The sequence below is a fragment of the Oryctolagus cuniculus genome, chromosome 1 (genome assembly GCF_964237555.1).
Source record: "Oryctolagus cuniculus chromosome 1, mOryCun1.1, whole genome shotgun sequence".
Classification (NCBI taxonomy): Eukaryota; Metazoa; Chordata; class Mammalia; order Lagomorpha; family Leporidae; genus Oryctolagus; species Oryctolagus cuniculus.
Genome location: NC_091432.1, coordinates 166,893,103 through 166,920,689, shown reverse-complemented (window position 1 = coordinate 166,920,689; position 27,587 = coordinate 166,893,103). Strand labels below are relative to the sequence as shown.

Below are 27,587 nucleotides of genomic sequence, written 5' to 3'. Positions count from 1 at the left end.
TTCATAACTAGATTCCCAAGAATCGAGAATTCACAGTATGGGCAACTGTGGCAACACGTGTGAAGCCATTAAAATCAGGCCCTCTGCAGACCACCATTTGAGGGCTAACAGAAAGGCAGGGTGGGGTGGGGTCCCAGCTTAGGTGGGACTTGAAGCCTGAAGCAGGGGATGATGAATTCTTAAGGAAAAAGCTCTATTTGGCATGGCAGGTGCCTCTGTACCTGGAAGTTGGTGTTCAGAACTGTACACCTTTGCTACATTTTCATCACCTTCGTGGCTTCCCTAACTGGGAAAGCTGCCTAAGACATCCTTTCTGCCTTACCTGTCCAGTTCTGAAACTGTCAGGCTAATCGGATCCCCTAGATTAGAAAGATACTTTTAGGATTTTTTTTTTTTCACTTTTTAGTTTTCAATCTCTCCCTGTTACTCCTGAGTATTTTCCCCCTTCTCGTTCTTTATGGCTTGTCACCAAATCCTGTGGAAACGGTGACGCTTTTTCATTAGAGAGAGAGAGAGAGTTTTCAACCAAAAAGGCCAGGAAGAAGGCAAGGGTCTCCCCACTGTTACCCTGTACCCTGCCTTGGAGTTCGACTCCGCGCACAGGAGAAGGAGTGTGTGTGTGAATGAGTGGAGAGCAAGACACAGGCTCGGCCTTGGAATTGGCCGGCCCGGTGACCGGCGAGCCCGCCCCCACCCCTCCCCCCCTGGTGCTCGCACTCAGGAAGCAGCTGGCTGCAGGCCGGCCCTCGCGGCAGCACACACATCCACACTCCTCGCCGGGCCGCCTCCCTCCCTCCCTCCCTCTTCCCCCTTCCCCTCTGCCGTGCAGCGCATCCACACTGCGCCGCCCGGGCAGCCCAGAGCGCGGCGCGCACGGGCACAGGCGCCGGGAGCCGCCACCGCCACCCCTCCCCGCACGCCGGGGTTCGCGGTCCGCCGCCGTCCAGGTTCGGCCCGGCGCTCCTCTTTACGGGATCCGCTGGTTAGCAGCAGTTAGCCCGCATCCCGGGCTGGCCCCCGGACGCATCCGCCGGCCCGGGGCGAGGATGAGCAGGACAGACGAGGCACAAAGTCGCAACCCAACTTTTTGAAAACATTCTTTGCGAGCGCGTGTGTGCAGCGGGGGAAAATGAGCTGATGCCGAGGGTCCAACCACCCCCCTGCCGCCGCCTTCCCCTGCCGCCGCTGCCCTCGCAGCCGCGCGCGCACACACGGCACTCGGGCCCGGTTTCCGTGCTCTGTCCCCGGGCTGAGATGCAAGTGTTCAGCTCCGAAGGAGGCAGAGCCCGCCGAGCGCTCTGAAGCCTGGAGCCCCAGTAACTCCTCGCCAGCGCTGGCCGCCCGCTGTCACTCGCGGAGGCTGGCCGGGGGAAGGGACCCGCACGCCGGGCTTTGTTGTGGAAATCCCGGTTACCAGGTAAGTGGACGCCGCAGGAACTCTGCTTGCAGGCGAGCGACCGGGAGAACCCTGGTGCTCGAGAGTTGCAGGAGCTTTGAGGCTCAGAGCCGCCAACGGGGGGTTCGGAATAGTTTTCCACGCTGAGCGGGCAGCACTTGGGCGGGTTTAAGGATACGTGGGCTCCAGCCCCCCGATTCTTAGATCTTCTCGAAACGTCTATCGGGATAGAGATAGCAACACCTCACTGGGAGGCGATCAAGCTGGGTTCTTGCCAGTTACCTACGAGTGCCCAGTGTAGGAAGACACCAACAGGTTTGGAAGTTTGGCTCATTAGGAAGAGTTTTCTTTTTCTTCTTACATTACAGGTCCCAGAGGGCTACAAAACCAGGGCAAGTTACAGGGCGCATGGGCAGGGTGCACGCCACCCCGAGTGCCCACGGAGAGAGATTTTGGCTCAGTGGGCACTGATGGGGTGACGTTAGATCGGCCGCGCACACACCGGGCTGTAGTTGCCTTTTCAGGTCCCACGTGTTTGCGTAGCACCACGAAGGCTTTTTTTTATTTTCCCACGCGTGTGCTTCCCCCCAGCCGGCGTCGCTCTGGTGCCCGGAGCCCCTCGGGGCGGGGTGTTAGGCGTGTGAGTGGCGGAGAGCGGGCCAGCGCCTGCGGCCGCAGGTCTGGCACTGTCACCTCCCCCGCGCAAGGGCGCAGACAAGGCTCAGACGCGAACGCTCCCCGCCGGGCTCGTCACCGCGCGTTTACGTTTTCATGGGCCTGCCGAAATGTCAGCCGTGTTTGGAAAATGTCTCAGTCTCGGGGACTTTGTCCTGCGCACGGCTCCAGGCCCTATAAATGACCCTGTGTGTGTTTTGAAGTGGGCCGGGGCCGCTCTCTGGAAAGCGTGAGTGAGCCGCCGGGCTCTCTCCTAGACACACACCTTGCCCCAAGCGACTGTCCCAAGTTACTCACTGGAGCTGACAAGTCACTTCGGGGTCGGGGAAGTCACCCAAATGTCTGGAAATCTTGGCCCCGGCGGATTTGTCATCCTATGGATGATTCAATTAGGTGCCCGGAGGAAGAAACTTTGGGGACGGTTTCTGGCTGCGACTTCAGATTTTTTGGAGTGGGGGGAAGGGTATTTGGGAGGCGAAAGGGAAAAGGACACCCGAGCGCCGGGATGCTTGCCCGAGAGGCGCTCCTGGCCGGAGGCTGAGCCCGTGCGCTCTGGGGCGCGGCGAGCCGGGCCCGGGCTCCCCCCGGGCTCGGGCAGGCTCCGCAGCACGCGCGGGTCCCCGGCCGTCCGTGCGGGCTTCCGAGGTGCGGGCCGGCGGCGGCGCCCTTTCAGCCCCGACTTACTCAGGACTGAGTTGCACAACAGGAAGCCGGCACGAGTTTGTTTTGTTTTGCTGCGTTCGCTCGCTCGCGGACGGGGCTGAGGGTTAGGGGCGGAGGCGGCGGGGGAGTGACGGGGTCGCGGCAGCGCGCACCCTGCCGGGCCCCGCCGCCTCCGCCTCCGGATCCGCCCCTTGCTCCGCGCCAGGGAGCCCCGGGGCCAGGGCTTGGGACCCCAGCAGACCACGCTTGTGGGGTAAGAAAGCTACGAGGGCTGCCCTCCTCCTGTCGTACCGCGCGCCCCTCTCCCCGGCTGCGCTGCTCTGTGCCTCACCTTCCCTCACTCCCGGCGTCCCCGGTTTCTGTCGGGCTCTCATCTCAGCACCCTCTGAACCCGGGGCAGGAGATCTGGCGTTACTTCCGGCGTCGCAGGGAGGTGCAGGGTTGGTAGAGACTGGACTCCTGTCGTCTGGGCCCTCTTCTGGAAGGGCTCTGCACCCTCTCCCCACGCCAGCATCTCTGGAGAGTTGGGGCCCCAGGGGCCTTAGAGTCCGCGAGGAAGGGAAGTTCTGCAGCTCCCTCCAGTGGAGCAGTTCCCTTTAGGTTATGGGACTTAGACTCTCAAGTGCTGTGTAAACAAAGTTAGAAGGGGCCTGAGCTGCTCCTGGCCTACATGTGAAGGTATTGGGGACCCACAGACCTTAAGGGTTTTGCTCGGGATCTCGCAGCCAAATTGTCAGACGCAGGGCAGACACTTAAGACGTCCAGTTCCCAGTTTGAAGAGCATTTCTGGGTCAGAAGGTGAACCCAAGCCAGATGCAAAGGCTTCTGTCCCCCTCAGAGAGCTTTCATGAGCCATGGTTTCTGCCTTGGGATGTAGCCAGTCTTCCGTTTCTGCCCTCGGCCTTGCTCATTGGGTCTCCCCTTTTAGAATAAACGGGGCAGCAGTTTTCTTTTGAGGTGGTGGTGGTGGTGATGGTTCAAACTTGATTTTCTCCTGCCTCTGCCCGGTGTGCTGCTTGAATCAGGTGCAGCCACGTTGAGGGTTGTTCACAGAGAAGTTGAAGAGATTCTGGAGACAGGAGTCTGTGATAGTGTGTGCTATTTTTGCAACTGAGACTTTGCTGAATTTATGGATCATCTTTAAGCACGCTGCAGTTTTCTTGCGTTTTCAGTAGTTGGCTGGGCCGGCAGATTACTTCCAATACTACCTTTTGAAAGAAAGGGCAGGAGACATTTCTTTTCCTGTTATTTCCAAGGCACCTTTCCTTGTTGGTGGTTTATTTCCTTTACTTTGGTGCCCCGGGGCCTCAGCAAGTCCTTGAGTATGAACAATTAAATCTCACTGCTGCTGCCATAATCCACTCTGTGCTTGGTTCACCGTGGGCCCATTTGGGAGAACATCATTTCTCTGATTCTCTGATTCCACCCTTGTTCCTTATTAGAAGTCAAGTTATCGGAGGTTGAATACCTGGTGTTTGTTGACTAGCCTGGGAGGAAGTGATCTCTTTTGTTTGGATGCACTCCAGTGTCTACCTAGCGGGTCAGATTCCTACTGGACTCAAATAGGCAGGATGGGGTTGAAAAATACCAAATGAATGTTTTGTTTCAGTCCTGCTTCCTGTATGTGGCAGGAGAGGATCTTTCCTTCATTTCAGAAGACCGCTCACTCCAGCCTTTGCTCCCCCCACGCCCCTTTAGTGTTCTCTTCTGGAATAAATGAAGTCTGAGGACATTCTTGCTGCTCTTGCCCCCTCTTATTTTGTAGTTACTGGTCTTTGGAGGTGAAAGTCAATTAGTGAGTCTCCCAGCTTCCAGATGTGGTGCTTCTTGAAGGATATAATTCAGGAGTAGGATTCCATGCACGTTATGTCCCTGGTTTTTTGTAGTTGTTTTCTGTAGAGGATATATATTGCAAATAAGGTGGAAAGACAGGACATAACTCTAACTTTGTCTTAAGTTACATTGGTCATAGACTTGATCAGGACTGGGGAAAAAAGCACATGGTTACATCTATGCAATCAAAGTGTGTTACCCCTTTCAATCAAGGGTGATGAGACATACTAAAACCTTGATAGTAACAAGTGCTTGGTTAAAAGGTGTGCTAGTTCCAAGTTTTCCTTGTTTCTCACTTGAGGCATAGTTGACATAAAAGCCAGTTTTTATCTCAAATGAAATATCTCTACAGAATAGGACTCCTGTGTTAAATTCAGTGAATTTTCACACACCAGATACATCTCTATCAAGGAACAGAACATAGTTAATACACAGGAAACATATCTCATATTCCAGTACCGTGATTACCCCCTCCTAAACTCCACTGCCTGCCTTCTAATGGATACATTCATTTTGCCTATTTTTAATACCCTATGTAAATGGAATGATTCAATATGTACTCTTAGGTCTGGCTTCTTTCCTTTGACAAACCACCTTTAAGGATAATGGGACACTTTGGCTTGGAGAAATTAGTTGGTCAGGCATTACTTAATATGATAGAATTAAGGAAAAACACTAAGGAAACAGACGCCATATTTACGCCGTGATGACTGTGTGGATAGGGACACTGAACAGGAATCAGTGAAATGTCTGGTGTGGCCCCAGTGTAGGTAAGTAGGGGCTGCTTCTTCCATGGCAACCCAGGATGCATTTGCAGGCCCACTGTGAGGGCCAACAGCACCCACAACAGACAAGGTGCCTGATCTCAGTACTGGACTGACTCTTCATGTGGCAGCATTATGCTAGGATTTTTTGTTGTTCACCTTTTTGCCAAGCAACGGCAAGAATAATGTGCTTGTCCAGAAGAGTGAAATAGAATTTCCTTGCTACTTTTTCTCGATAGAAAAAGTAGTAGCCAGTAGTAGACCAGGAGGAATAGACAAGGAACTAGGCTAACTTGGTTTCATAAGCTACAGAGCATGGGATCATGGGATTCAGGATTGTATGGTCACACTTCACTTGTATTGTATTTGAGTAATAAGTCCTAAATGTGGGATATAACTGCATATTTTGCTGATACTGTATTTTCAGTATAAATGATCAAGAAAGTGTGAATAATATAAATATAAATATATGTGAATATACAAATGCAGTCTAAGAATAGGTTTGGTAAATGTAGTATGAAAAATGTAACATGTAGGTTTTATAGAAGACAGTCTTTGTACATATAAGTGCTGGAGAAAGTTCCAAGAAAAATCAGATGTCACTCCAAAAGCTAAATGAAATTAGAATGTAGATGTGGATACAAGTACAGGCGTATAACTATAATGCAATGGAGAAAGGAGTGTGAAAAGAGGTGTGGAAAGTAAAGTACTTTCACGTTTTTCAGGTCCTTTTATGTATTAAACACTGTGCTAAGCATGTGACATGCATTTTCTCAGTCTTCTGTAATGTTGTGAACTATAGACAATGCATAATTATCCCCATTTACATATCTGAGCTGTGGAGACCAAGAACAGATCAGGGAGACATACGTGGATATTTGGGGTGGGCTAAGAGGGTTAGTAAGTTCTAGAAAGAAGACAGCAGAAGGGAATGGAAAAACCATGGAGGAAGTCTCTAAGGCAGTATGTAGGATGAACAGGAACAGGAGCCAGTCGTGTTCCACTATGAGAAAAACAATCAGGGGGTTTGTCTGTAAAACTGAAATCTTGAAGTCAATACACAGCTGAGGGCAAATAAACTGGAGACAGATTAAGCTGGTGGGGCCACTCCTGTCTGATGCGATCTCTTCTAGGCCAAGAACGTGAATGGCTACCTACTCCCTCAAGTGTAGCAAGCCTTGCTGAACTGCAGATGGGCTGATAGGCTCACAGTGCAAGATCAGAGCCAGTTGTAGGTGCCGTGATAAAGAGTTCAGACTTCCTGAACATCAGTTATTTCTGAAATTCTGAGTCAGGTCTCTGAAGTTTCATTTCTAGGCCTGTTGAATACTGTACACAGAAAACTAACCAGATGTCAGGACTGTGTATGAAATTTTGTTATTCTTGTGTGTGAAGAAATGGATTAATGTTTTCCCAACCTTTTCAGCATGACCAATAGATTCCATTTCTGTCTGTAACTTGGCTGAGTCACTCATGGATGTTTAAAAAAATTTTTTTTAATAAATATGTTGTCATGTTGGTTAAGGGCCTAGTCATTGTTGTGGACATTCATACTTCTATCATGATGTCATTGAAACATAATTTAAGTTGTGTAAAACTTTTGTCTAACAATGGCTAAAAATAGCTATATTGGTCACTTTGAAGGCTATAACCACACTAAAGGAAAGAAATCACTCAGATTCATGTGTGATAGAGGCACTTTAATATGTTTAAATATCTGGTTTAGGGAGTGAGACATTTTATTTCTAGAATCTTCCATAGGTAGATATTTATTACCCCTTTGAAAGGATTGTGACTTTTAGCCTTGAAAATAGTTATTCACGTGAACTGAGTGGTTAGTTGTACAGACTAAATAATGCTCTTTTTCTTTTGCCTTATTTTACTACCTATGTACTTCCTTGAGTGAGGATGATTTTTTTTAAAGAAAAATCTTCAACCAGTTGCTTCGCTTTTATGTTTATGAAGAAGAAGTCTTTGTGTCTCAAACCATGGCCATGTGGTGCTCACTCTGCAATTCAGGTAATTAATTCAGCAGTGACATCATAGGGAATGTGTTCATTTTTCCATTCCAATTCCTCTTCTTGGAGTCTGATGGTTAACTCATATTAAGAACACATTTTGAAAAACTCAATTCTCAAAGACAGTTATGAGTTAATTTAAACATTCCCCCTTTTGTGTTATAAATGCACTGTTTCATTCCAGAGAAGGTCTACCCTCTGTAATGAAGGTGATGTAAAATTGTCCATCATGTTGATCCTGATTGTTAGTTGTTTGATCAGTTATTACTGAGCACAGTTGATCAACTGATATTTACTAAGTAGAAGCCATAGGGAAAAACAGCAGTGGTGGAAATATGGTTTCATATTATTTAATCCTCATTTTTTTATAAAGCTAAAAATGTTGAACTATGAAATCTTTTTAAAAGATCTATTTTTGGGGATTTATTTTACTTTGTTCAACTCTATGTATACCTGCAGCTGTTCTTTGTAGATACTTGGATAGGCAAATAGACCGGATGTTTTTATAATGTAGCTTTTATGCTGTTTTGACTGTGACCTACCATAAAATAGAGAGACATCAAAATGTTCATGGAAACAGTGAATTAAAAAGACAAGCTTATTTTGGTGTAAAAACTTTTGAAATCCATATATACATTTTCCATGAACTTTAAGAGAAGATATTTATTTATTTGAAAGAGTTACAGAGTGAGAGAGACAGAGAAAGAGAGAGACAGAGAGAGAGACATCTTCGTCTAGAGAGAGACATCTTCCATCTGCTGATTCACTCCCCAAATGGCTGCTGGAGCTGGGATTGCACCAGGCTGAAGCCAGAGTCTGGAACTCCATTTGTGTCTCCCATGTGAGTACAGGGGCCCAAGGACTTGGGCCATCTTCCACTGTTTTCCCAGGTGTATGAGCAGGGAGCTGGACTGGAAGTGGAATAGCATGGACTTGAACTGGCACCCAACAGGGGATACTCACATTACAGGTGGCGGCTTAACCTACAGTGCCACAACACTGGCCCCTCCGTGAACTTTTTGAAGACATCTCATATATGTATTATGTTACTCAGAACATAATATATGCCTGTAAACGTGTTGATATGTCCACCCACAAATAACTGAAGTAATTTATGACCATTAATACATTGTTTTTACTATGATAACTTCTACTCATATTTATTTTATTTGGCTTTCTTTCATTAAAAAAGCTTTCTCTGTTGAATAATTGATTTTATGGACCACCAATGAATTACAACCCAGTTTGAAAAACAGTGTTTTAGAAAGACTACTTCTTTACACATAGATCTAGGAATTTATAGTGTATTGATACCTAACTGGGCCAGTGCATGGGCTGAGGCATTTTTACCTTTCTAAAGTTTTATTATGTTTGTCTTAAAATATTTTTGGTTCCAAGTTAATTTTCACTTTGTGATTTCTTGTACATGACCAGGAAATCTGTAATCATTTCTTTCTGTTTTGCCATTTTTGATAGGGCCACAGTTTTCTCGTTCTTTCTGTACTCATTGATGAGTTAATTACTGAGGCAAAGTAAATGAAACTCTTCTAAGTAATTACTACTAAAAGTAGTGACACTGAGTGAAGTAGGAGGCTATGAGAGTTACATAGATGCACTGAAGTGTGGAAAGTGGACTCTAAGCGAGGTTATGGAACTTTTAATACTGCCCTCCAGCAGTATTTTCCTGAAGGTCCTGACTTTGTTCCAACAATCTGTAATAATTTTCATTGTGTAGATGGTTCTCAGTGCTGCTTCTGATTTCTTGTTGTTAGGATTGACTAACTGGAGATAAATTCCTGAATTGGTCTTGGCCAAATTCTGTGGTTTTCTCACTTCTTTCCTTTCTTTTTACCCTCCCTTTCCCTTCTTTCTATCTTGCCATGTTTCCTATTCCTATTTTGAGCTTCATAGCCATTAATTTAAATTAATAATGGCACTGCCTTAAATTTAGGAGAGATTATTTTCATTTTTGAGGACATTTATAAAGCATAAAAATTACAAAGTTGAAATATTTGTAATAAGATAGCTAAGGGTTTGAACCACAGATGAAGTTAAATCAGTATTTCCATTAGATGGGATCTATGCTGTTCATTATGTTATCTGTGATGTTTGTTCCATTATCTTTTCTGAGTGGTCTTTGGAAGGATGGTTGTGACTCTCTGGAGGCTACACCGATTTGGCTTCATATTTTTATTTGGTGTACCAGAATGAGACCTCTTTGATTTCATCTAGTTGCTAGTTATATTGCTTGAGTAACATCTGTACATATTAGTATTCAGAATAAATATGCTAACATTCTTAGAACTACTGACATTAGGCCTTGGGAGTATCCAAGTGAACAGGTCCATGCATACTAATTATTAGGTGTAACCTGCCTAACTTTTGTTCTGCATCTCAGTAAGGAGGAATTATTGTAGCGAGCTGTTTTTGTATAACTTCTGTGGTACATTCTGTGAAAATGTTGATTTCATGGAATAAAGTAAGTGAAACACAGCAGTGATCAGCTATACCTTGTTGTGGGTTACTTTATCGTAATATAGTACCCTCCAGTTTCAATTTAGAGCAATGCTAGTGTACACATCCAATACATTTCCTCTATAATATCCTCTGGCTTCACAGGCGCATGTTTGCACTTTCCTCTTGTTAAAATTGCAGACAAGAATAATTTTGATTTATTGGTGACATCTAATATAGCTTTGTTTATATTGTTGCCAATAAAATGACTTACATGATTGGGTTTTGTTTATACAATCTTTTCTGAGGAGTCAGTCACCTGTGTTAGGACAAGGTACATTCTGCTTATTAAAATGAACTCCTGGGATCTAAGAACATTCAGCTCTATCTGTCCTTGATTGAATTGCAAAATGTGCTTCACATTGCAGCCGTGCATGAGAATAACTTATAGTATCTATCAATAGGCTTTTCATTTCTATATTCTTCTGGCCACAAAAGCTGTAACAAGAGAAACCCATGGGAATTGCATGGGCCTATTAACGATCAAGGCAACGATGTTGAAAAGGCAGTGTTAATGAAATTATACAATCATTAACTCAGAAGGAAAAAACCAAAAGAATAAATAAAAACTCTTTTAGATGGCTTAGACCTACTTATAAGAAGCAGACTCAGGAGCAGTTTGTTTGCTGACCAGTATTTTGTGCCTCATTATCAGGTTTTCTATTCAGAGTAAGAAATGCTTGTGGCATAAGGAATGGAAAATGTAACAAAGGCTAAATGTAGCCTAAGGAAATGAAATGATGTATGAAAATTAATAATTAACTGGCTCATCAGATGAATTATGACTCTAGATGAGTCTATTAATGATATTTACCAAGAAAGGGCCTTTTCGGTTGTAAATAGGCACTATGGAACGCCTGTTTTTGGAATTTTCTTGAATGGGTGCATTAGCATTGCTCTTGCTTGTTTAATTTTTAATCCTTGAAAAATAATTCCTGGGGCCTTGGGTGGAAGGTAGAGTCATGATTTTATATTTTGATGAAACTTATGCTTTTCCAGAAAATTGTGGAATTATTAAATGGTTTTGTGCCTTAGTTTCCTTAGGGGTTAAGTAATTTCCTCTCAAACCTGATTTACAGGAGTGTGTTGAGTTTCAAAGTGGTCAAAAGGAAAGATTTATTAAGTCTCATGTTGACTCATATTAGCAGAATGAACATTTTCATTGTGTGAACCAATGGAATATTAAAAATTTAAATATGTCAATATGTCAGATATCAGATTCTCTAAATTTATACTTCTGGATTGTTTTGCCTTTTCTTTTTCTTCTGTTGGTAGCCTGGGGTAGAGTAATTGGGTAGAGGACAAAAGGGAAGATGCTGGAAAATTTGATCAAGGTTTTCAGTAGAAAGATGATCATGTAGTCAAATACTGTCACTTAGGATGTTGATACGGATTAGTTGTGGTTGCACATTTTTGGCAAAGTCTAAATTTAACCTTCAATTCATTTTTCATGGTAGTGTTGCCTTTCAGCACATTGTGGGCAGGAGAGCTTTCCTATCAGCTCTTGCTTTGATAGACTTAGTAGAGGTTGCTGTTATCTTTGCTTGCATGTCTACTGGGTTTTCCTATATTCAAGTGCCATAGGTATACAATCTGTGTATTTATTGATTGGAGTAAGTGGATTTTTTTTTTATAAAATTCCTTATCCAAATTACCTAGAATAACATTATTTCAAGAGAATGTGGTGATTCTGGTCAACCTCCTCAACTTTTTATGGATGAAAAACTACAAGTCCAAAGAAGTGATAAAAGATTTGCCAGAAGTAGAACTCAGGTATCTTGACTTTTTGAGTGCTCTTTTCACTGTAACTCTGGGAAGCTGTGTCTGTCTTAAAAGTTAGCAGTTTATTCTCATTTAGTTACCAGGTGGACTTAGATTTCTATCTTGATTGTATGACCTAGCTAAAAGGTCTTTACAAGTATTGTAATGTGAATAGAAAAAAAATGATTTCTACATTCTGGTATCTAATGCTTGAAAAAAAATCTGTTGGCATGATTAATGTGAAAACTGGAATTACAGGCATTTTTCCCGTGTAGTTTCTTTTTGTTTTGTCTTGAGGCTGGTTTTGCTCAGTTGCATATCATTGTTTTCCATGGTATTAATCACTTTACTCTCAGGATACTGTTTTTCTGGCCATAAAATTTAAGTGTAAGTTGCTGTTGTTTTACTTTCAACCTCATGGTATTTCAAACAGGCATGCAGTTTATAAGAAAATAAATATTCAGTGCGAGACAGACAAGTGTGAATGCCTGATTAAGTTCTCAGTGCTGTAATTATTTTTCCTTCTTGCAGACTCACCTTCTTAATGATTGTGTGTAGTGCTAAGTACTCTTAGGTGTTTTTATCCATATTTTTGATGAGAATTCCTGCTTGCATGTGATCTTCCTGCCAAAATGACTCTCTTATTTTTAAAAACCTGGAAATGGGCACAGTCTACAAATCTGCAGACAGTTGTCACTTGAACTATGGTCTCAGTGACTCATATTTCCAGTCATGTTGGACAATTCTTTATTTTCAAAAAATTACCAATATGACATCTTTTGTTGTTGTTGTAGAGAGCTGAATAAGCACTTTCTTCTGCGGGATTCAGACTGCTTGGAAACACTGTTTTATCAATGAGTGGAGAATAGATGGCCAATTTCATCTGACAGAGCTCGAGACATTCAATGACTCTTGCTCATGATGAACCAATGAATGAGTCAACATGCCAGCTGGTAATACTGTCTACTTCTCCTACTTGGACCCAAAAGAAAAGGCATTGGAATTTTTCCAGTGTAAAAAGAAAAATCTTAACAAATCAGTCTGGTAACAGGTTCTGTGTTTCATTATTCCATTAATAAACTTAAATGATTCAGGTTTGGATAACCTGAATGTATTTGTCTGTTTATAGAGATTGTCATGCAGGGCAGGGGACAGAGGTGAGACCTGGCTTAGAGGAACACTACTAAATAATTCCTTGGAGTAGATGGCATGATAGCATGAAGTGTCACAGAGTGATGGAATTCTTAATAAAATAGAGAATTGGTAAAAATTATAAAAATACTCCAAAATTCATATTGTTAATTATTTGTGATGTTCCTTAACACAGGCACACTTTGTTGAAGGTATGGTGAGTGCTTGAGTTGAAAATTAAAAATGTTTTAGGCTTTCCGCTATGATGAAAGAAAAAAAAACTCCTTCACAAAAAGTTTTCACTCCTTCATATATTTTCTGTGATGATTTATGGAGTCATTTATTTGGGAGTTGAGTTGAAAATATTTGTGTAAGACCTTAAGTGGATCATACATAGTAGGAGCCATCCAGTTGAAGATACCTGGTCACTGTTGCTTTGCACTCAATCCTTATTTCCTGTGTTTGTTCAGCTTTGGCTTCTTTCCATGCCTATAATATCTGTATAAAAGGCCAATTGTGACTATGTCTATCATAGAGTTGAGGTGGTGCCACTACCATAGTAGCTGGCTGCCTCACTGCATGCATTTAAGGAACTGGCTATCAAGGAATTGTGGAATACTAACATCACATTTGTGGTAGTAATTTTTTTTTACCTAAAAACCTTTTATTTAAGGTATACAGATTTCATTCATTTCATATATACAAATTTAGGAACACAGTGATTTATTCCATACTACCACACTACTGCCCACACTCCCACCCTTCTTCCTCCTCCCTCTCCTTTTTCTTTTTCTTCTTCTTCTTTTTTTTTTTTTTTTTTTTTTTGACAGGCAGAGTGGACAGTGAGAGAGACTGGATTCTCCTGTTTCCGTTCTTGTTTTTTACAAAGATCTATTTTCAGTTAACTTTATACTCATAAGGTTAACCCTACACTACATGGAGTTCAAAAAATAGTATGAAAAATAAAAACTGTTCCTCAACAGTTGAGACAAGGGTTGTTCAAAATCATTGCATCTCAAAAAGTGTCAATTTCACTTCTCTAGATGATCTTTTAGGTACTCTATTAGTTACCACAAATCAGAGACTGACTTATTTGACTAAGTATGATGGTTTCCAGTTGCATCCATTTTGTTGCAAACTACAGGATTTCTTTTTTTTTTTTTTTACCCCACTGTGTAGTAAGTGTAAGCTTTGCGGGACTGTGATCAGGCATGGTGAACATACTGGGCAGCTCATCTGTATGAGGGCCATTCTTTATGCTTTTCAAAGGCATTTCGTGAAGCTTTTTGTTTTCTTTTAGTATCTTCATAGAAGGTTAGTGTATTGTGTGTTGACTTTATTTCCATCCCTATAAATGAGAATCATTATGTAACCAAGACTCTAGTATTGCTGTGAATATTTAAATATATATTTAAATATATTTTGTGAATATTTAAATATATGGAATTTGAGATCTAGGCAGTATTTGCAGTACAAAAGACTTTCATCTTTTGTAAACCTAGAGATTGTGAAAATCCTACTCATATGGTAAAAATCAGAGATGGCTTCATGTCCCAGTAATCTCATTTTGAGGCCATGTCTGTTTTGTGTTTATTGACTGAAACCCTTTGAAATATTGGTCTTATAGCTCCTGACTGTGGTACTTTTGGGTTTCCTAAGGCCCACTATAGTAAAACATTGAACTGAACTAGTATGGACAGATCCTCAAGGGAGAAAACTAAGTTGCATTTTGCCAGCCAGCACCTGTAGATTGGTTGGGTTGCCAAGAGCATTGCATAGATTGGGGCTTATTGGCAAAGAAAACAATGCAGTGATCCGTAATCCGTGCCTACCATGAGTCTGGAAGGGGAGAGTGCCCGCCAGTGAGCTATAACTTATATTGGATGGCCCCGTTCTATGTAAAAGGCCATTTTGTTGGGAGTGCTTCTTTTCTTCCTGATATGAAGGATATGCAGGTTGAAAACTTGCTATGCCTCGTTTTGTTTTTTACTTTAAAAATGCCTGTATTTGTCTTTTAAACAGGCTCATAAACCATCCCATGGATAGCTTATTGGACCTTGCCTGAAAGGAGTGAGTAGTGCCACTGGCTATTTGACCAAACTGGCGACAGGTTTTTCAGGATGAATGGAAGGTCATGCGGCATGAATCTGCACCGGACAGCAGGAACCACACAGGGGCCTGGGATGCTTAGTGGCCAACACGTTCCTCCCATACGAGCTCACTCGGGAACTCCTGGCCCCTTGTCCTGTGGCAGCACACCAAGCCCTGCTATTGGAAGCCTTGCTAACAGTCTCCATCTCAAGATGCCTTCAGGAGGAGGGATGGCTCCTCAGAACAACATGGCTGAGAGTCCCATTCACCTGCCTGCCTTGAGCCCCAGGAGACAAGTGCTCACCAATGGGAAGCCCCGATATCAGGTTGCCCCGGCTGGAGGCATGTCAGGGTCACACACTTTAAAGCCAAAGCAGCAGGAGTTTGGAAGCCCTTTTCCTTCAAATCCTGGGAAAGGTAGGATTGTCTTTCTGGAATTTTTTTCAAAGTGAAAGCTTTTTTTTTTAAACCTCCAAAATCCCTTTCTCTGGCAGAAAATCCTATGGGAAGGATACATCACTCAATGTCAGGGTCAGAATTGATGTTCTCATAATGATATCCAGCTTGCTCAGTAAGGGGTGTGTGTGTGTGTGTGTGTGTGTGTTGGGGCAAAGGGACCATAGTGGTAAATAATTGCTGAGTAAAAGCATGTGATACCTCATGGGACTGTGAAAGAGTAGAAGCTAAGATAGATCAGAAATAGAAAGGTGGGGTGGGTGGCGGTAACAGAAGGGCAGGAGCAGGAATCACAAGGTGCTACCCTCTGGATACACGTAGCTCTGCTGGGGCTCTCTGGGGGCTGCATTCCGTTGGCCAAGGATGAGAGGGTGATTGGAACTGCCATTTATGCTAGTGTTAGAAGTGCTAGAAGAAAGGTGTTTGGAAGGGAAAAGATTGAAAAAGAGAAATTTTAATAACCAATAAATGAGGAATAAATGTATACAAATGACAAGAAAAATATTTTGAGAAAATTTATAATTTTTATAGTACAGTTAGAGCTATTATAAAAGAAGCAAGCTAGAAGAGAATAATGAAAAGATGTATTGCGTGGTTGTGGAGAACTAGAAAATCTGGTTGATTTGAAATGCAGAGGGAATGTGTGTGTGTGTTTTTAAAGATTTTATTGATTTATTTGAGAGGTAGAGTTACACACAGTGAGAGGAAGAGACAGAGAAAGGTCTTCTGTCCGTTGGTTCACTCCTGAAATGGCCGAAACGGCTGGAGCTACGCTGATCTGAAGCCAGGAGCCAGGTGCTTCTTTTCAGTCTCCCACATGGGTGCAGGGGCCCAAGGACTTGGGCCATCTTCTACTGCTTTCCCAGGCCACAGCAGAGAGCTGGATTGGAAGATGTGCAGCCAGGACCTATATGGGATGTGGGTGCTGCAGGTGTAGGATTAATTTACTGCGTGTACCATGGTGCTTGCTTCTTAGAGATACTGTGTTTTTAATTCAATAGTGTTGACTTACCATATATTGCATTAAAATTTTAAAAAATTTATTTGAGAGGTAGACAGGGAGAGAGAGAGAGAGAGAGAGAGAAAGAGAGAGAGAGAGAAACACAAAGCATTTACTGGTTCAATCTCCAGATACCTACAACAGTTGAGACTAGGCCACACTGAAGCCAGGAACCTGAAACTCAATCCATGTTTCTTATGTGGGTGGCAGGGGCCCAGCTACTGGAGCCATCACCTGTTTCCTCTTTGGTTCCTTATTAGCAGGAAGCTGGAATCCAGAGGGAGCCATCATTGAAACCCAGGTACGCTGAAATGAGATGTAGCTGTCTTAACTGATAGGCCAAATGCTCACCCTCAAATTGCCATATGTTTTAAATTAAGGAAAAATTGTTAAGGAATAGAAAATTATTTACATGACATACTATATTGAGAAACTGATATTGACTTAATGAATTTAAACCAGGTTTGGTTTTGAGTTGTTTTGCTTCTTAGAGATACTGATAGTAAGTATTAGAAAAGATTTCTTGGGGGACATACCCAACATGGCTCTGACATTGTTGGTTGCTGTTCTCATGGTGTGGCAAACTAAGTTCCTTAATATCAAACTCAGGTGTTTGGGTTTTCAGAGACAGAGTCCCAGTAAAATCTTCCAGCTCATGCTTGACTAGTGAACTGTAGCCTGCTTTTTTTATGAACCATACTGAGTTTGCAATCTCGACAATAGGAATGGAGGTAGTTATATCATAACTTAGTATGTGTCAGTCATTGTGTTAAGTGCTTAATAATACATAGTCTCAGTTATTTTTCATAATAGCGCTGAGTTGTATGCTATGGTTGATTTAACTGATCAGGTGACTAAGATCTAGAAAGAGTAATAACTTCATGGTCACCAGCCAGGTGGTAGGGATCAGAAGTGGCTATAATTGTAATCACAGTAAAAAAAAAATGCTTCAGGTACTGAAGGGATAGTGAACTCTTGGGGTCAGTACATCTTGGAATGTAAGTAAAATATAGGACTGCTTTTGGATTCTTGTCTTTGGTTCCCTGGTCCCTTGCTTGGCTTCCCAGTGTACAGAGCCTGTTTTGGGTCTACATAGTTGGGGCATGATACACACAGATAAGAGGACAAAGACATTGTATAATTATTCTGGCCGTGCAGCTTAGTTACCATTACTGGTCTGGATGGTGCCAGAGGTGGCTGCATGTGTCCTTTTCAGATCTTGATTGACAGTCCCTAAACTAAGCCTTAACTGGTGGAGAATGGTGATCCAGGACTGTTTGAACTTTGATCATTTACTCAACAAATAATTATTGAGCCTACATGAGTGTATTATGGGTGAGCTGCTGTTCTGGAGATAAAATAACCAGTAAAAGATAGTGCTTGCCCTCATGGTACTAAGGGAGACAGACAAATAAATAAGTGGGCAGTTAAAATAAAGCACAGTAAGAGCTCTGATAGGGATATGCTCTGAGTGACATGGCAACATCAGTGAGGGGGGTCCCAGCCTGTACTGAACTGGTGGAACAGGAGCAGAGTATGATATTTAAGCTGACACCTGTGTGCATCCATGTGTGTGTGTGAAAATATATATGCACACGCATATATGTGTGTATATATTTATATCCTTATATAGAGAAATAGGTTTATTATGAAGAATTGACTCATGAGATGATGGAGGCAGGCACATCTCAAGACCTACATGGTGATCAGATGGTTTCATGCCAGTTCAAGTCAGAAGTCCCAGAACAGGCAGAGCTGATGGTAAAGGCCCAGCCCTGGCCATTGCAGCCATTTGGGAAGTGAACCAACAGATGGAATCCTCCCTCCCTCCTCCTCCCTCTCCCCCTCCCAGGTAGGGAAGCCAGTGTTTTGGTTTGAATCCAAAGGCAAGAAAAAAGCTGATGTCATTGTTCAAAGGCAATCAGACAGGGAAGAATTCTCCCTTACTGGGAGAAGGGTCAGCCTTTTATTCCATTCAGGACTTCAGCTGTTTGGATGAGACTTATGCACACTATCAGGGACAGTCTGCTTTACAGAGTCTACTGATTTGAATGTTAGTCTCATCTTGAAACATCCTTGCAGGAAACACCCAAAATAATGTTTGATCAAATATTTGGGCAGCCTGGGGCCCAGGCAAGTTGACACATCACAGTAGACAATCATTGCTTTGGGACAAGGTGCAGTTTACATGGTGGCTAAAAAAATGCATTTTCTGAGTCTTGAGAGTGATTATGCTAACTCTTAGGAATGCAGTGAGTTGTGTACAGAGAATGTAAGTTCCCCAAGGACTGTCACGTACGTTGACTTCTGATTTCAATAAAGAGTAGATACTTTGCAGTGGAAGCCTTATGAGAAGAATACAGTTGATAGTAATGTTGATGCTACTTAAGGACTGAGTTCTGCTCAGTTGGAAACTCAAGTAAGAGACTTTACCATCAGAGGATGTAATTTCCAAACTCAAGTTCACTGAGGCACCACAGTAAGCTCAGGGTATCACAGGCTATTTTAAAACTTGAAGGAAACAGAAGGATATGTGGCATCCTTTGAATACTAGGCAAGTGCTAGCTTGAAGAGGCCAACAGTTTCAAAAGTAAATCGTACTATGCGGGCCGGAGCTAAGGCTCACTTGGTTAATCCTTCTCCTGTGGCGCCGCCTTCCCACATGGACACTGGTTCTAGTCCCGGTTGCTCCTCTTCCAGTCCAGCTCTCTGCTGTGGCCCGGGAGGGCAGTGGAGGATGGCCCGAGTGCTTGGGCCCCTGCACATGCATGGGAGACCAGGAGGAAACACCTGGCTCCTGGCTTTGGATCAGCGCAGCGCTGGCCGTTGCGGCCATTTGGGGAGTGAACCAACAGAAGGAAGACCTTTCTCTGTCTCTCTTTCTCACTGTCTGTAACTCTACCTGTCAAATAATAAAAAATAAATCGTACTATGCTTCCTTTAGTGATGTCAGATCTTTAGGTAGCCACATTTTCAGTAATTGTGATAAAAAAGCAAGCACTTTATATACCCATGTTCTTAGTATTATTCATAAAAGCCAAAACACATAAACAACCCATGAATATATGATTGAATGGAATACTTAGAGTGAAATGCTCAGCCTTAAAATGGAAGTAAATTCTGGGAGAGGGTTTTAGCTTAGTGGTTAAGGCACTAGTTATCAAATGTTTGTGAGTACTGGGTTTGATGCCTGGCTCTGGCTTCTGACTCCTGCTTCCTGATAATGCATACTGGGGGGTGGATGTGGGGGGGCGGGGACAGTGGCAATAGTTCAAGTAATCAGGTTCCATACGTCCATGCAGAAGATCTGGATTGCTTTCCTGTTTCCTGGTTTCAGCCCAGTCTGGCCCCAGACATTGCAGCCATTTGTGAAGTCAATTAGTGGGTTAAGAGTTCTCTCTATTATGTTTGTCTCTCTGTCTCCTAAGTAAATATACAAGGAAAAAGCAAACTTTCAAAAAGAAAGGAAATTATGATACATGCAAAAAAACAACAAGGGTGAACCTTCAGGAAATGATGCTAAATGAAATATGTCAGTCACAAATTGACAAATACTGTGTGAGTCTTCTTATATGAAGTTTTTGGCATAGTCATGAAGACAGAAAGACTAGTGGTTGCCAAGGTTTCAAGGAAGGGGATTAGGGAATTAATGTTTGATGGTACACAGTTTCAGTTGGGGAGGATGAAAAAGTTCTAAAGATGGATGGTGGTGATAGTTGTATAATAGGAATGAATTTCAGGCCATTGAACTGTACAGTTATAAGTGGTTAAGATAATGCATTTTGTTAAATCTACAATGGGAGTCATTGGGTACAGGCTTCCCACGTAGGATCTCTGTCCTTAATGTGTTTTACTATGAAACTTAAAGACAACACTACTAGTCCAACAACACCCTATACCTTGTGTGGTTGTGTGAGGGCAGCCTGTTGAAATCCTTGCTTAGGGTATACTAAGTTGATCTCCTATATATGAAGGTGATTGAAAATTAAACTCAATGAAGGGTGGGATGGGAGAGGGAGTGGGAGAGGGGAGGGCCGTGGGAGGGAGGGAGGTTGGTGGGGGGGAAGCCACAACAATACAAAAGTTGCACTTTGTAAATTCACATTTATTAAATAATAAAAAGAATAAAAAATAGCTATACCAAAAAAGATGATGCATTTTATGTTCTTTATATTTTACCACTGTTTTAAAAACAAGTAGTAAGTGAAGTCAACTTGGAACAGGAAATGAGGGTTGTAGTGTCCAATCAGATTCCAAGCTTTGAGAAGTAGTAGAATGTACAACTGAAACACATTACATCAGTAATTGTGGTTGAGAATGAAATAAAATTAAGAATGAAATAAAAATACCATGTTTGTTTTAATTTATGTGCATTTTCCCCCAAACAGTTGTCAATATATAAATGCTATTAAGTTATTAACACCTAACTACTTAATAAACACAACTGTTGGGTGTTTCTTTTGACCTGGGGGCACTATGAAAAAAATGGCTGAGGCACCAAGCATGCCATGAACTGAGGACATATGGGAACCTCTATCATAGGAGTTGATTTTTCTCTCACATAGAGAATGCTGGAGTAGGCGATTGCTGCTGAGGAGCGGCAGTTCAGCTGTGTCAGGTCCAAGATCATGGAGCTGTCCTCAGTCTTTTCTGCATGTTTGTGCAATTGCACTGCTGTACACCAGCTCAAGCTACAGTGGTGTCTACTGAAAATAGTGAAGGAGGAAGGGAAAAGGACAAAGGGCAAAAAAGCTAAAAAACAGCCAACTCTCCCCAAATCTGTCCCCTTTCAACAGGACAGAATTTAAACAGGAGCCCTGCCCAGTTATTCTCACTAAAATCAGCTAACTATTACATAACTTAATTCTTGAATAGGCTCATTCTTTGGTCCTGAGTTTATCTTCTTTTAAACTTGCTGCTATCTTATTTTATTTTGTATTCTCTATTTTTTAAAACAATTATTTGCCTTTTTTAAAGCATTTTTTCCACCTTTATCTCTCTCAAGTCAAAGTAAGTTGTAGTTGTAGACATTGTGATATATTATTCACAAATTCTTAAGTATCTATATAACCAAAATATGTCCATTAGAACCAAGGAATTCAACTTTGCTGTAACTATTATTTATAGTTATATCTTATAATCTATCATCAAATTGCTATTATATTATTTTATATTTTATGCCAGTTATTATTTATAATATACATAATTTCTTTTCCCCATTTAAAATACAAATGTCCTTTACTGCCACACAAAGACCTAATCAAAGATCATGTATTACATTTGGTTGTCATGTCTTTAGTGTTCTTTAATCTAAACCAGCCCTCTCCCCTGCCTTATCTTTGTGTTTCATGCCAAAGTATGTTGATATCTTAAGAGTTCAGGTCAGTTGTGTTGTTCCACGATTGTTGTGTCTGATCACTTCTTCCTGATAAGTTTTAGGGTAAACATTTTTGGCAGGAACCCTGCATAGGTGATTTGTGTACCACCTGTGACACTGCACCAGGAAGCCCTGGATATTCCTTCATCCTGGTGTTCATGATGCTACATTTGATCACCTTGTTGAAGTGGTGTCACCTGATCTCTGCATTGTGCAGGACACTTTTTCCCTTTCAAAATTAATAAATAATCTTATAGGAATATCTTGTTCTCCAGCAGCCTTTCATAGCATCTATCGATGATTGTTGTGTGAATCAGTTTTTATTGTTAATTGCATACTGATGGGTTTTGGATTCTATCCTTCCCTCTCTGTTAATTGGTATTCTTCTGGAAAGGAGAGCCTTTCTCCCTCTTCTTTTTGAGAATAATTGTAGTTACATGTGTTCCTTTTTAATATTTACTGTGCTATAATTCATTATCATCATTATTTATTTCTGATGCTCAAATTGTCCCAAATTTGGCCATTGGGAGCCCTTTGTGGTCAGTTCTTCTCTCTGTTTGATATGTTCCCATTAAACACTAACTTGTTTTCAGGCAAGATGTTCTAGGCTCCCTTGTATTTCCCTGTCCCTCTTATTGGGGGACAGTATTTGGAAAACCACGTGACTGTCCTTATTAACTCTGGGATGTCATTGCTGTTAAGCCATTTCTGTGCACAGAGCTAGGAAATGTATTAGAAAAAGATAATGAATTCTTGTTGAAATGTAACAATGCTGGGTTCTTCTTTATAATTCCTCATTGCATGCTTGCCACTGTGTACCTGCTTTTTAGTGACATAACTTGTTTTTATTTGCTCTGTCCTACAATAAAATTACTTTTAGCTTTATGTTTTTGAGATAATAGAAATTAGATTTAACATTGATAGTTTACCATATATGAGTTTTTTAAGGTACTGAGATAAGAGTGCTTATTTCTCAGGGCCTCAGAGTACACATGGAAGACATTGAGCAATTGGCAGCTCTCTGGTAGGATTTGTGAGTAAAGGATCCTGCTTATATTGTACCAATAATAGCATTCCCCCTACTTCCTGCTCCAGCAGTTACTGATTGTAATTAGACTGGTAAGAAATGCATTTTTCAAAGCATCTGGGAAATCGGTTTTATGATCCCCACTTTAAGCACATTTGACACAACTATTTAAATATTTAAGACAATTCTACATTTGCAGTACCCAGAGGACTATATAATTGGGAAGGTTTTCATTATAAAGGTTTTTATTTTACCGCAGGGCCTCTGACATTTCTTGTTGGGCTCTGCTGTCCTTGGAGACAAAGGGAGTTAGTTATTCATTAGCGTCTGTGGGTTATTCATTATTGTTGGTCAGAAAAAAACAGAATAATATCAACAAAGGACACCAAACTAATTGGGATTAAAAAACTCTTTTGTGTCACTTAAGTCTGGTGTCTCTTGGAAAGACCCGGTTTAAGGAAGATAGTGTATTGTGCAAACCTGGGAGGTCTAAACATGAGTATACTTTAAATAATACAGCAAATTGTATTTTTATTTCTCCCAATTTGTGGTTGACTAGTCTAATTGGTTAGAATCTGGGGCTTACATTACAGCTTGATTCTTCAGTGGGTCAGTTACCTTCAGGTTTTTGTCCCTCTGCCACATCATAAATTTTAAAATACTGCCCATGACTTAAGATGCTACTTGCCTATAGTATCCCTCATGACTATTCATCCCTGGAAAAAGAATAGGCAATGAGGAAGTCTGTGAACCCCAGTATGCACACCTTGAAAGAAGCCATGTTGGATCCAGGGTAAGAGTAGCATTTGGGGTCCCCCATTTTTGAAGAAATTAAGTTAATATATTAGTTGAAAAAATTTTGGGCAAACTACTTGGTTGCTCTTCTTTCTCTTCCTCTCCCCTCCCTTCCCCTCCCTTCCCTTCCTCTCCTCTCTTTATTTGAAAGACAGAGTTACAGAGAGAAGTAGAGCCAGAGAGGGAGAGGTTTTCCATTGTGCTGGTATACTCCACAAATGACCACAATGGCCAGAGAAGAGCTGATCTGAAGCCAGGAGCTTCTTCCAGGTCTCCCACGTGGGTGCAGGGGCCCAAGGACTTGGGCCATCTTCTACTGCTTTCCCAGGCCACAGCAGAGAGCTGGATCAGAAGAGGAGCAGCTGGGACTCCAACCGGTGCCCATATGGATGCTGGTGCTGCAGGCTGGGGCTTTAACCCACTGTGCCGCAGCACCATCCCCTCTTTCTTTTTTTCGTTTTTTAAAGATTTATTTATTTGAAAGTGTTGCAGAGAGAGAGAAGGGGAGGCAGAGAGTGAGGTGAGAGGGGAAAGGAGAGAGAGAGAGAGAGGAGATCTTCCATCTGCTGGTTCACTCCCTAAATGGCTGCAAAGGCCAGGGCTATGCCAGGCCAAAGCCAATAGCCAGGAGTGTTTTCCAGGTCTCCCACATGGGTGCAGGGGCCCAAGTACTTGGGCCATCTTCCACTGGTTTCTCAGACACATTAGCAGGGACCTGGATGGGAAGCAGAGCAGCAGCAGGACTCAAACCAATACCCGTATTAGATGCTGACATTGCAGACTGCTACTTTAACCTGCTGAGCCACAGTGCCAGCCCCAGTTACTTTTTTTTTTTACTTCTACTTTTTAATCATTTATATTTCTTTGCAATTCCAATGTGGCTTCTTGCAGAATTAGAGCAAATAAAGTAAATATTCCATGAAAGATTCCCAAAATAATGTACTCGCCAGAAACCAAAGGTATTATTGGATTTGGGGAAGCCAGTGTTTTCATTTTGTCTCACCAACAAGGCAGGTGAAACACAATGTTTAGTTTGTTTACTCACTGGGTTACACAAGGTAACTTTGTGTGATTTATTGTTGTTGGGTATAAATCAAATTGATGATGGATTTCTAAGTATTACTAAATAGCAGGCAGGACTTGTTCCAGTTATAAAAGCAATTTGTCAGTCGGGTAACATTCCACCTTTAAAAGAAACAGTATATTCCAGTAACCCACTCCCAACCTCCCCAACACACCTCAAATTCTACTGGACATGAAGCTGAAATGTGACAGCCATTAGTCACCTGTAGTATTTTTTGACTGTTAAACAAGAACAGTCTTGGACTTCTATAGTACTATGTAGGTCACAGTCTTTCACATTGATTATCCCATGTGATTTGATGAAAGGCTTCCTCCTTTGAGGCAGGGCAAGTGTAATTGGACCCATTTTAGGAGTGAAGATACTGAGGCTCAGTTTGCTGGTGATCTCACTCTATGTTATGTGCTGTATAGGTTTACATTGAACAGGGTACTATTTTATTTTTTATTTTATTTATTTGCATGCATTTCAGAATTCTAGCTTTAGGAATATAGTAATTCTTCCCACTGTCTAGTCCTCCCACCCACATTCCTACCCCTCATCCTCCTCCTTCTCCTATTTTGTCTTATTTTTAAAGATTTATTTATTTATTTGAAAGAGGTACAGAGAAAGAGAGGCAGAAAGAGAGAGAGAGAGAGAGAGAGAGAGAGAGAGAGAGAAAATCTTCCATTTACTGGTTTACTCCTCAAATGGCTGCAATAGCCAGAGCTGGGCTGATCCAAAGCCAGGACTTGAACCAGCACTCAGATTGGATGCTGGCTGCTTTACCCACTGTGCCACAGCACCAGAATAGGGTACTATGATCTGAGCTCTCCTGCTACAGGAGTTCTGAGAAGTCCCTGACACCTTTCCTCATAGAGTTTGCCTTTAAAAACAAACCATTCAGCTGTCAGATCGATCCAAGAGCTAAGCAGTGGGCCCTTGCTCTTGTTTTGGAAAATGTTCCTTGCTGGTTCTCAGCCTTTGGCTTCGCTGAGCAAGGGCAGCTCAGAGTACCTGGGGAAGAGTCAGGGAGTCTTTGCATTGTGGCCACCAATATATGCTCTGTGTTGCTGGTTGAAGTCTCTGAACCCAAGCAGGTGGGCTATCATGGATGTGAATAGATTAGCTACTTCCGAGTCATCACATTTTAAAGACACAATGGATGGTGACTTGTATTTAACACCTATTTTCATGGCTGCCTTATTTGAATAATGCAAGAAATAGAGAGTTGGTAATTGGCTCTGACATAATAAATAAGTTAAAAATGATGTAGGAACTTGCTCCCTTATAGCCTGAGGACCAGCAGTTTTAGATTCCTCTGGGAAACACATGGTCTCAGGGCCACCCTGGGCCTGTGAATCAAGATCTCAGCTGATTCATCTGCATGCTGCTGGCTTCCTGGCTGTGTGAGGAGTGATTGCACAGGATCCCAAGTTCAGAAGGGGTGTCCTGCGCTGAGATTTAATAGTCTGTAATTGCCATCTTGACATTCATGTTAGTTTTATCTTTGAATCACTGCTTGGTAAGTGATGTCTGATGGATACTCAAGCATGCACAGTGCACTTGGAATCTCAGTTCATGCATGGTCCCACCTTCTGCCAGGATAGTCACTGCACCACTTGTCCCCATTCAGTGCCACTGCTACCTTCTGCTGCCTGTGGGGACCTGGGCCTGTGTGTAAGGAGGGTCAGGGTCAGTTGTGTCTGCTTCATGTGCCCAACTGCAAGTGAAGCTCTATGCACCTTTGAGGGTCTGTGCTTGCCCTGTGATTATCACTGTCGGGGAGGATCCCAGGTTAAAAGCAAATTTGAAAACATCCCAATGAGTCCAGAGGGAGACCTGAGAAGTAAAAACATTCTTCTTGCTTTTCAAACATTGTCATTTTGTTCTGGTCTCTACCAATTCTGTAGCTGATTTTGCAAGTGCATGTTGAAATCTGAGAAGCATTGCTGTAGTAGAAGGAGTGTACACTGGTCACTGACCCACTTGCCCCACACACCCTGGGGTGGGATCTTGGCAAATCATTGGTTCTCCCTGCTCAGTTCCTCATGTGTAAAATGAGAGTCATGTCTTGTCCTCGTTTCTACATGGACAGAATGTAGACAAAGGGCAGGTCTCCTTGGGTGGAGCCCTAGCCAAGGCACCTCTGATCCTTGGCTTTGATTTCAGGAGGCTGATGAACAAGGCTGGACAGTATGGCCTGGGGGTGGGTGGGGGTGGAGAGCAGGTTCAAAATGGGACAAGAAAGCCATCCATGGGAGAAGATGGAAAGTGAGAGTCAAGAACCTGAGGAAGGCAGGGATTGGGATGTTGAGATGGGCAGTGGGTGAGCATCAGAAGACCTCTGAGCCACATGAAGGAACTGCCCTGGGAGTCGTTCGCTTGTGTGGAGATCGCTGGTGGAGGTAAGATGGTGGAACCATAGATGGCACTTGCTTCTGAGAGTGAAATTAGATGATAAATGTGAAAGTGCGTTTATTTTATCTTTTTTTAAGATTGATTTATTTACTTGAAAGTCAGAGTTACACAGAAAGTGTAGGAGGCAGAGAGAAAGAGAGAGAGAGGTCTTCCATCTGCTGGTTCATTCCCCATTTGGCCGCAATGACCGGAGCTGCACTGATCTGACCCCAGGAGCCAGGAGCTTCTTCTGGGTCTCCCATGCGGGTGCAGGGGCCTAAGGACTTGGGCCATCTTCCACTGCTTTCTCAGGCCATAGCAGAGAGCTGGATTGGAAGTGGAGCAGCTGGGACTCGAAGTGGCATCCATATGGGATGCTGGCACTGCAGGCGGCAGCTTTACCTGCTATGCCACTGTGCTGGCCCCAAAAGTGCATTTGAAATTATAAACTGCCAGAGGCATGTAAAGTATTGTTCCTTGATTACAAGGGGGCAGTCTGGGTCTCCATAAACCACAGTAATTGCTTCTGTGAGACATGGCCTCGCTCCACTACCCTCTTCATTCATGTGATTTGTCTTTTGAAAAAAAGGCCTACAGTTTATTCCTGGCTCCCAAGTCTGGACAGT

At 42.6% G+C, this 27,587-nt stretch overlaps 1 protein-coding gene and 1 long non-coding RNA gene across 7 annotated transcripts in view; one reads left to right on the top strand and one right to left on the bottom strand.

Annotated features, from left to right (window-relative positions):
- The window catches only part of LOC108176565 (uncharacterized), a 52,236-nt gene extending 48,933 nt beyond the window's left edge, over positions 1 to 3,303 (bottom strand). For 2 of the 3 annotated variants that reach the window (XR_007924179.2, XR_007924180.2), the window contains exon 1: positions 3,066 to 3,303. This is a non-coding gene — a long non-coding RNA (uncharacterized lncRNA). The remainder of the gene's footprint in view (positions 1 to 3,065) is intronic. The other variant, XR_007924182.2, reaches the window with a different exon arrangement.
- GLIS3 (GLIS family zinc finger 3) overlaps positions 1,225 to 27,587 on the top strand; it is a 797,279-nt gene continuing 770,916 nt past the window's right edge. The window contains exons 1-2 of one of the 4 annotated variants that reach the window (XM_070051548.1): positions 1,225 to 1,417; positions 14,778 to 15,263. The gene's annotated coding sequence lies outside the window, so the exon portion shown is untranslated. Of the gene's footprint in view, positions 1,418 to 2,927; positions 2,988 to 14,777; positions 15,264 to 27,587 lie in introns of those variants that run through there. The other 3 variants (XR_011379800.1, XM_070051509.1, XM_070051516.1) reach the window with 3 other exon arrangements.